Genomic DNA, 8,655 nt, shown 5'->3' on the forward strand with positions numbered 1-8,655 from the left:
AACCATTCACTCTCTCACTCACACCTAGGGACAATTTAGAGTTACCATTCAGCCTAACATGCATGTTTTTGATCTGTGGGAGGAAACCGGAGTACCCGGAGAAAACCCACGCATGCACGGAGAGAACATGCAAACTCCACCCAGAAAGGCCCCTGGACCCTGTTTTTGATTTGATTTCTATAAACAAAACCTGTTTCTGTGCTGTTGATCCCTGCAGCACTCTCTGCAGGCCGTAGTGAGCTGGATGAGCTGCAGGAGGAAGTACTGAAGAGAGCAAGAGAGGAGGAGCAGCAGAGACAGCAGGAGAAGGAGAAGGAGGAGGCGCTCGGATTCAACCCAAGACCCAGCAAATACCTGGACCTGGACCAGCTGCAGATCCAAGGTCCCAAAAATAAACAGAATGTTTTAATGATTTTACAGAATCATCCTTAGACTGTTGATGTTTTAGTTGATCTGTTGACTGAGTGCCATGCTGTTAGATGGATGTGTGTGTGTTTGTGTGTGTGTGTGTGTCAGCAGATGTGTTGAACAGCAGGAATCTTTCACACTGATCAGCTGAAAAGACTCAAACACAAAAGAAACGATGAACAAACAGTAGAGCAGCTGTTGTTGCTTCATACTGTCATTGTTAAAGTTTGTGTTAATGTGTGTGTGTGCATGTGTTTGAAGGTAAAAACGACAGCTTTGACAGGTGTGTGTCAGAGGCGGAGCTTCTTCTGGACCAATCGCTGCGTTTGGAGCAGGCGGGTGAAGTCGCAGCAGCTCTGTCAGCGGTCAACGAAGCCGTCTGTAAGCTCCTCCCACTGACTGACACCGTCTCCAATCCAAAGAACAGTGAAAACAAACATGCAGCAAATAAGACGCTTTTTTATTTATATTTTTATATGCAACACATGCTTCTTTTCTTAGTTTCTGAACATTTAGACTTCATGTGAAATGTTTCATCTGTCAGCATTGACAGACTCGTCACACTCTTAATTTTATTTTATTTTTTAAACTTTAGCTGATTTTTTTTTTTTTTTAAACCCTTGTTAAGAGACAATAAGCAAGAATTAAAAACGGACAAGGTGCTGAACTGAGCATCCTGCAGAGCAACATCCCAACTGAGCAGCATCATGTTCCTGAAACCTTCCTCTTTCTTTGATGCTAAATTAAATTTTTTGGTTCTACTTTAGGACAACCAGGGTTTTATTCTGAAAGAACCTATTCTGATTTCTATTAGTAAATAATATTTATTATTAAATAACATCTGTCTCTGCCAGAGCCTGAAAACAAACAGCTGATATGTTTTAAATGGTACTTACATAGAGCCTTTCTATCTAATCAAGATACTCGAAGCTCTTTACAACACAATCTGTGCCCTCATTTACCTCCACACACATTCATACATCACTCTGTTACATCTCTACAAAGATAATGGAACAAATCTTTCTAAAGAGAATAATTAATTGGCTTTAGATCACGTTCATACACCGATGGGACACGCATCAGAGGCAATGAGGGCTTCAGTGTCTTCTTGCTCAGGACACTTCAGCATGTGACTGCTGGTGGAATCAAACCTACAACTCTCACTGAAGGACAACTGCTCTAATCACTCAGCCACAGCTGCCCCCAACCTTTTAGATGTTTCAGACATAAATTGTAGATTCATGTCAGGGAGAACAGCATGTTGGCTAAAGGAACAGTTTGAACAAGTGAAGTGGTTCTGTTTAAAAGTTAGAGCTAATAAATATTTTGCTTGGTGTCGATAGCTCTTTGAACGACCTCAGTTTAAAGAAATAGCATTTAATTCTGACCCAACTGATGATGTAACCAAAAATTCAAATGCAGCCAAGACCAACCTTGATTTCTGCCAACTTAAAACAGTTTCAGTTTTCTAAATTTTACAGTGTTTTGTGAGAATGTAATTATTTTTATCTTTACCTCACCATCAATTTTACATTGCATGATTATTTCAGCCCTCTGGATACCCATTAAAGCTAGTCTGTAAGAAACCATAGAGCTCAATTCAATTCAGTTTATTTATATAGTGCCAACTCACAACAAAGTTGTCTCAGGGCACTTTACAGGAGCATTCACATTTATAGAAAAGCCAATTAGTAAAGTTCTCTATCTACACAAGGAAGCCAGCAGGCTCGTTGAATCTTGACTTTGTTGCAGTCTCCCATCCTGAGCAAACACAGTGGCAACAGTGGAAAGGAAAAACTCCCTTTTAACAGTTAAGACTCTGGCAGCAGCATTTTGGATCAACTGAAGATGTTTTAAGGAAGTATTTGGACACCCAGATAATAAACCATTGCAATAGTCCAGTCTAGACATGACTAATGCATGGACCAGTTTTTCGGCATCATTTTTAAATAAGATGTTTCTAATTTTAGTGATGTTATGCAGGTGGAGGAAGGTGGTTTTAGTAACGTTTTTAATGTGGGGGACAAAAGACATGTCCTGGTCAAAAATAACACCAAGATTTTTAACATAAGAGCTGGAGGACAGATTAATGTCATCTGAGGAGGGAGAAAGACTGAAAAATTTAAAAGTTTAATGGAAGAAAGTTGTGTAAAAGGAAATTGTCTGTGACGTAATGGTTTCTTTACTAGTGCTCGCATGATTTCCTGTTAAAAGTTTTGAGATTTAAGTTTAAAGATGGCAGCTGTCCACTAAGGTCTTTGCTACTTTCACACTGCCCTTAGCTCGTCAGTCCTGTCAGACTAGCTGTTCAAAGAGCTTTCTGCAACAGGTAAGATGTAAATTATTTGTGATTAAAAGAAACACAAATGGTCCCAAATGTTTAACCAGGAGTGTGTGCGCTGTCTTGACTCCAAACTGTCTCATTAGAGTGATCCTTGCTCTGAAACTTGTTAGTTTTATTTGTAAAAAATGGAGGGTCCACACTGTACCTGTGTTTCAGTTTAGCGTAACTTCTATTCCAAACAAGCCTCAGTGTTCACCATGATCAAACTGTTGCTTACACACCAACAAAATGCAAAACAGTTGACTTGGTTTTACTTTTTTACTTCAGTTGAGTTGATTTCTTTTCTGTGTATAATTTTAACAAACCATGTTATAAAAACACTATTTTATTTCTTATTTGCTTTAGAATATTTTGCATTAAATCATAAGTTATTATTTCTGCATTTTTATTTTTCATTTTAGTCATGTTTTCTTCATTTCTTTGTTTTCTTTTTTCTGTGTTTTGTATATTTTTCTGTTCTTGTGTTACCATACCAACGCCTTGCTGCAGCCAAGCTGCAGTCAGTGGTGGCTGGGGGCGGAGCTAGTAGTAACAGCCGGCTGCAGCGCTGCTTGAGGAGAGCCCGCAGCCTGCAGCAACGCATGCAGCTGCAGCAGCAGTGGTGTAACTCAGAGGCAGGAAAACAGCAACCAGAGCAACAGCAGGAGGAGCAGCAGCTCCAGGAGCATTCCAGGTACCACCTGCACTCTGTCAGCCAATCAGATGCCAGGCAGCTGCAGTCATTTGGGGTCAGGTGCAGGTCATATTGTAGTTTAGGAGAACACAATATTTACAGTCATGGACAAAAAGAGTCCATCCTTTTCACAGTTCTATAATACAACTAGCGTGCACACTGCCCATCCCGTCCACTGGTTACATTTGCAACATCGTGGCCAAGATGGCGTCCAAAACAGCCAACTGCACACATCTGACAAAACTACTGTTTAATTAATAACAAGCCCTACAGGATCTGCCACAAAAAAAAAAAAAATCTTTTAAAATAGCTTCATGTAATTCATAATGAATGTTAATTTCATATAGCACTTATGTAAACCGCTAGATCTTGGATAAGAATATGTATTAAAATATATTGTATTACTAATGATGATCTAAACTAGACCCGAAGTCATTCAGTAATTAACGATTGACTTCTAATGATTTCAAGACATTTTATAGGACTTCAACTAGATGATGAAGTAAAAAGTAACTTTATGAACGTGTAACTTTTGAATATGTAGGCTAATAGTAGTCATCAGTCTTTAATCTGTATCTAAGCTTAAAAAGTAAATTTTCAGAATCCATTCAAAGAGAGCAGATTTGATAATTTGTACTAAATTGTAGCATGATTCAGTGTGTATAGTATATTTACTGCTAGAATCTGCATAGCAACAAATGCCACAGCAGCTAAAATCTACGAGCCAATTCAATAATTAACAGCAATTACATCGGCTTTATAGGCTACTTTTAAACAGTTACATTATTAGCTTCAGTTCTGGTCAGATCACATTCACATTGAGGAAAATATGATAAAATCTGCTGACCTGTGAAAGGAGACACGTTTTCCATTTTCTCTTCTGTTGCCATATCACACAGCTTTCTGGCATTTCTACATTTTCATATACATTCTATACATTCATATATTAAAAAAAAAAAGCATTCTAATGTTTTATTATTATGTTGCATATATTTTAATAAATTTTTTACATTTTTTACAGTCAGCCTTTACTCAGGGCTATTTAGACAATATCTACCAAAACACCAAGTGCAGATGTTTGCCCATTTATGTTCATTTACTATATATATATATATATATATATATATATATATATATATATATTTATTTATTTATTTATTTTTGCAGCACATCTGGAATATATTCACAGCACTTGACTTTTTCAACATTTTCTTTTTCCAAAGTGTATTAAATTAATCTCTTTTCTCAAAATTCTACACACATTATCCCATGATGACAATGTGAAACAAGATTTTTTTTAGATTTTGCAAATTTATTAAAAATGTAAAATAAGAAATCACATTTATGTAATTATTCTCAGCCTTTGTTGATCCACCTTTGGCAGCAATCACAGCCTCCAGTCTATTTGAATATACTTAAAGCTGAGCACACCTGTCTTTAGGCAGTTTGTCCCATTCTTCTTTGCAGTACTTCTCAAAGTCCATCAAGCTGGATGGGAGACGTCTGTGCTGCCATTTTCAGAAATCTCCAGAGATGTTCAATCAGATTCAAGTCTGGACTCTGGCTTGGCCCCTCCAGGACCTTCACAGAGTGGTCCTGAAGCCACTCCTTTGAGACCTTAGCCATGTGCTGTGGGTCGTTGTCCTGTTGAAAAATGAACCTTCACCACAGTCTGAGGTCAAGAGTGCTCTGGAGAAGGTTTTCATCCAGGATGTCTCTACATTGCTGCATTCATCTTTCCCTCTATCCTGACTAGTCTGCCAGTTCCTGCTGCTGAAGAACATCCACATAGCATGATGCTGCCACCACCATGCTTCACTGTAGGGATGGTATTGTTCTGGTGAGGAGCGGTGCCTGGTTTCCTCCAAACATGACACCTGGCATTCACACCAAAGACTTCAATCTTCGTCTCATTAGACCAGAGAATTTTATTTCTCATGGTCTGAGAGTCCTTCAGCTGCTTTTTGGTAAACTCCAGATGGGCTGCCATGTTCCTTTTATTAAGGAGTGCCTTTCATCTGGCCACTCTACCATACAGCCTGATTGGTGGATTGCTGCAGAGGTGGTTTGTCCTTCTGGAAGGCTCTACTCTCTCCACAGAGGAATGCTGGAGCTCTGACAGAGTGATCATCAGGTTCTTGGTCACCTCCCTGACTAAGGCCCTTCTCCCCCTATTGCTCAGTTTAGACGGCCAGCCAGCAAGAGTCCTGGTGGTTCCAAACTTCTTCCATTCATGAATGATGGAGGCCACTGAGCTCACTGGGACATTCAAAGCAGCAGAAATGTTTCTGTATCCTTCTCCAGATTTGTGCCTCAACACAATCCTGTCTTGGAGGTCAACAGAAAATTCCTTTGACTTCATGTTTGGTGTTTGTGCTCTGACATGCACTGTCAGCTGTGGGACCTTCTATAGACAGGTGTGTTTTTCCAAATCAAGTCCAATCAACTTCATTTACCACAGGTGGACTCCATTTAAGTTGTACAAACATCTCACCGAGCTCAATTTGGAGCTTCATGGTAAAGGCTGTGAATACTTGAATGTGATTTGTTTGTTTTTGTATTTTTAATAAATTTGTAAAAATTAAAAAAAATAAAAACTCAATCTTTTTTCACATTGTCATAATGGGGTATCTTGTGCAAAATTTAGAGGAAGGAGATTAATTTAATAAAACTAGGAATAAAGCTGTAACATAACAAAATGTGGAAAAAGTGAAGTGCTGTGAACACTTTCCAGATGCGCTGAATATATATTTTTTATTTATTTATTTATTTATTTATTTTATCCATCCATTCATCCATCCTTCTCAGATTGGGAAATGAATTATCTGCATTTTTCCCCACACGTGTTCACGCATGTGAACCAGAGAGCTGCCAACTAAGGTGCCTGGGAGCAGATGGTGGGGTTACGGGCCTTGCTCCAGAGCACAGAGTGGGGCAATTGGGTGGAGGCAGGTGTGGGTGCTTTACCTTTCCCACCCACATTTTGATGTAACAGTCAGGGGATTCCCCAAAACCAGGAAAGGAAGAAGCTGGTAAAGGTAATGGATAGTGGTCACCATCATCTGCACCACCACTCTCCCATTTCTTTTGTTTAAAGAAATATTGACATGGTGGAATCTGTTGTGTGTTTCTGTACACCTGAGGTTATATTTGACTTTAGAATCTTGTAGAACACAGATGATTTGTGTTAAGTCCAACTATGTTAAAACCTCACATTGAAAGATGGCTGACCTCCTTTTTCCTCTTGACTGTAACTTGTAAATTTTGAAAAACTGCTGCTTCATTACTAATTTGATAGATAAAGTTCAGACTCATGTTTATTTACGAGTTCAAATGCAGGCGTCATTTAACTGTTGCGTCTCTCAATGTATCTGTATAATGTTTCCTGTTTGAATCAACCTTTGACTGGCTCTTTAGTTAACAGATATGCGTTTTTGTTTTTAACAAACATTAAACAGTTGTTTAAATAAAAATCAATAATTTCATAATTTGTATAATTTGATTTTTCTGTCCCTCTCTGCAGTGAAAAGCCTTTCAGAATACTTCTGACAGAAGCTCAGGGTGACCAATCAGCTGCCACTCAGGACTATCAGGCCCCGCCTCCTTCCACCTGCCTTGTTAAGCCCTTCCCTCCCAATCAGATCTTGGTTTCAGACCCTGTCTCAAATTCTCAGGCCTCCTCACCTGGGGAGGACAGCAGGAACAGAAGCCACTGCTCTCGGTTTGTAAAACCCCTGTGCACCTCGAAGTCCCTCCCTGTTCTGTGTGGGGAGACTTCCCTTGAAGGCTTTATTCCTCCCCATCAAGCAGAAAAGGAGTGGTCAGTCCAGTCACAAAACCCGCCCACGTCCAGATTACACCCCCAAATTTCAATCCCTGTTGGCACCAACAGCAAATGTCACGTAATGATGGAGGCAGACTTTTACACAAGACACCCTCAAGCCATACCCTCTGAATCTAGCCCCACCCCAAAATTAGCCCCTCCCACTTCCTCTTACCCAACCAGGAAGTGGTCCTGCTTAAACCTAGATCAGTCTGATGTTGTGGATTCTCTGAATCCATCTATCAGCTCACCCTTTTATTGTCCCCCCCAAGACGCTCCTTACAATGACCCTCCTGTGAGCCAGCCCAGTAAGACCCCCTCCCTGCCTCCTAGCCAGGACTACAGACCAGCCCTGCCAGTGGAGTGCTGGGCAGAAAACGTCAATAAGTACTATGGTTCCCAGAATACAACAGGAGGGGATGCAGGTCTTGTGGAGCCTGTTGAGGAACTGTCAGAGCTAGAAACACTGTACCAGGCCAGTCTGCAGGCTCCCAGCATGCACCGGGGCAGCCGTGGAGTCAGTCCCCAGCCAGCTGGCAGCAGACCAGGTAAGAACTGCAGAAACTGAAATTCAAAGCCTCAAAAGCTGCACTACTTGAACTTAATTACTGTAAAATGGAAAACGGTATTAATACAACTATAATTCTATATTCTATTCTAAAATTCTAGAATTGCGCCGCTCAAGGTGGCTGCATGTTGGAGCAGCTCTGTTACTTTCATTCTGAGATTTTGCTTTTGGAAACTTTAATTCCTCTTTTTCTGGATGTAAATCACATTTTTTTGGATGATTGTTTCCTCTGGTATCGGATGCTGTGCAGCTGGAAGGATTTTTACTGAAACTTTTTTTAGTTTTGGACATTTGTTATGATGCGTAACCATGGCAACAAGGCAGTTTTCTACAACAACAGCAGCTGATTAACATCTCAAAAGCTCAAATAATATCTCAACTATGGCCCCAACTCTCAAATTAGTTGAAAAGGATGTTCTATGGACGCATTCTCATCTACCTGCCAGCTGTGCTAGAGTGCCTGACCACTGAGATCCTGGAACTAGCAGGAAACACGGCTCACGACAGCGCAAGAACAGGATCGTCCCTCAGCACCTACAGTTGGCTGTCCGTAGCTATGAGGAGCTTGGCAGACTTCTGGGAGGAGTGGCCATCGCTCTGGGAGGAGTTCTGCCCAGCATTCAAGCGGTCCTACAGTCCAGGGGAACCAAGAGGCCAGCCGAGTCTGGGTGGACGGATTGGACGGCATCTGCAGCCAGTTTCTTAGGATCCACTGTGAGATGGACCTTTACAAGTGATCCTTCCTGCCTACAGCCATCAGTATCTATAACATCTCTTTATGAAATGAGGATCACGAGTTACAACAACAAAATAATTTCCCTCTGGGATTAATAAAGTAT

At 40.5% G+C, this 8,655-nt stretch overlaps 1 protein-coding gene across 1 annotated transcript in view; it reads right to left on the reverse strand.

Moving 5' to 3' along the window:
- The window catches only part of cdh11 (cadherin 11, type 2, OB-cadherin (osteoblast)), a 183,264-nt gene that overhangs the window by 47,127 nt on the left and 127,482 nt on the right, over positions 1-8,655 (reverse strand). The gene's annotated exons all lie outside the window — the stretch shown is intronic.

This window comes from Nematolebias whitei, chromosome 1, assembly GCF_014905685.2.
Source record: "Nematolebias whitei isolate Nwh7 chromosome 1, NemWhi1, whole genome shotgun sequence".
In the NCBI taxonomy this organism is placed as follows: domain Eukaryota; kingdom Metazoa; phylum Chordata; class Actinopteri; order Cyprinodontiformes; family Rivulidae; genus Nematolebias; species Nematolebias whitei.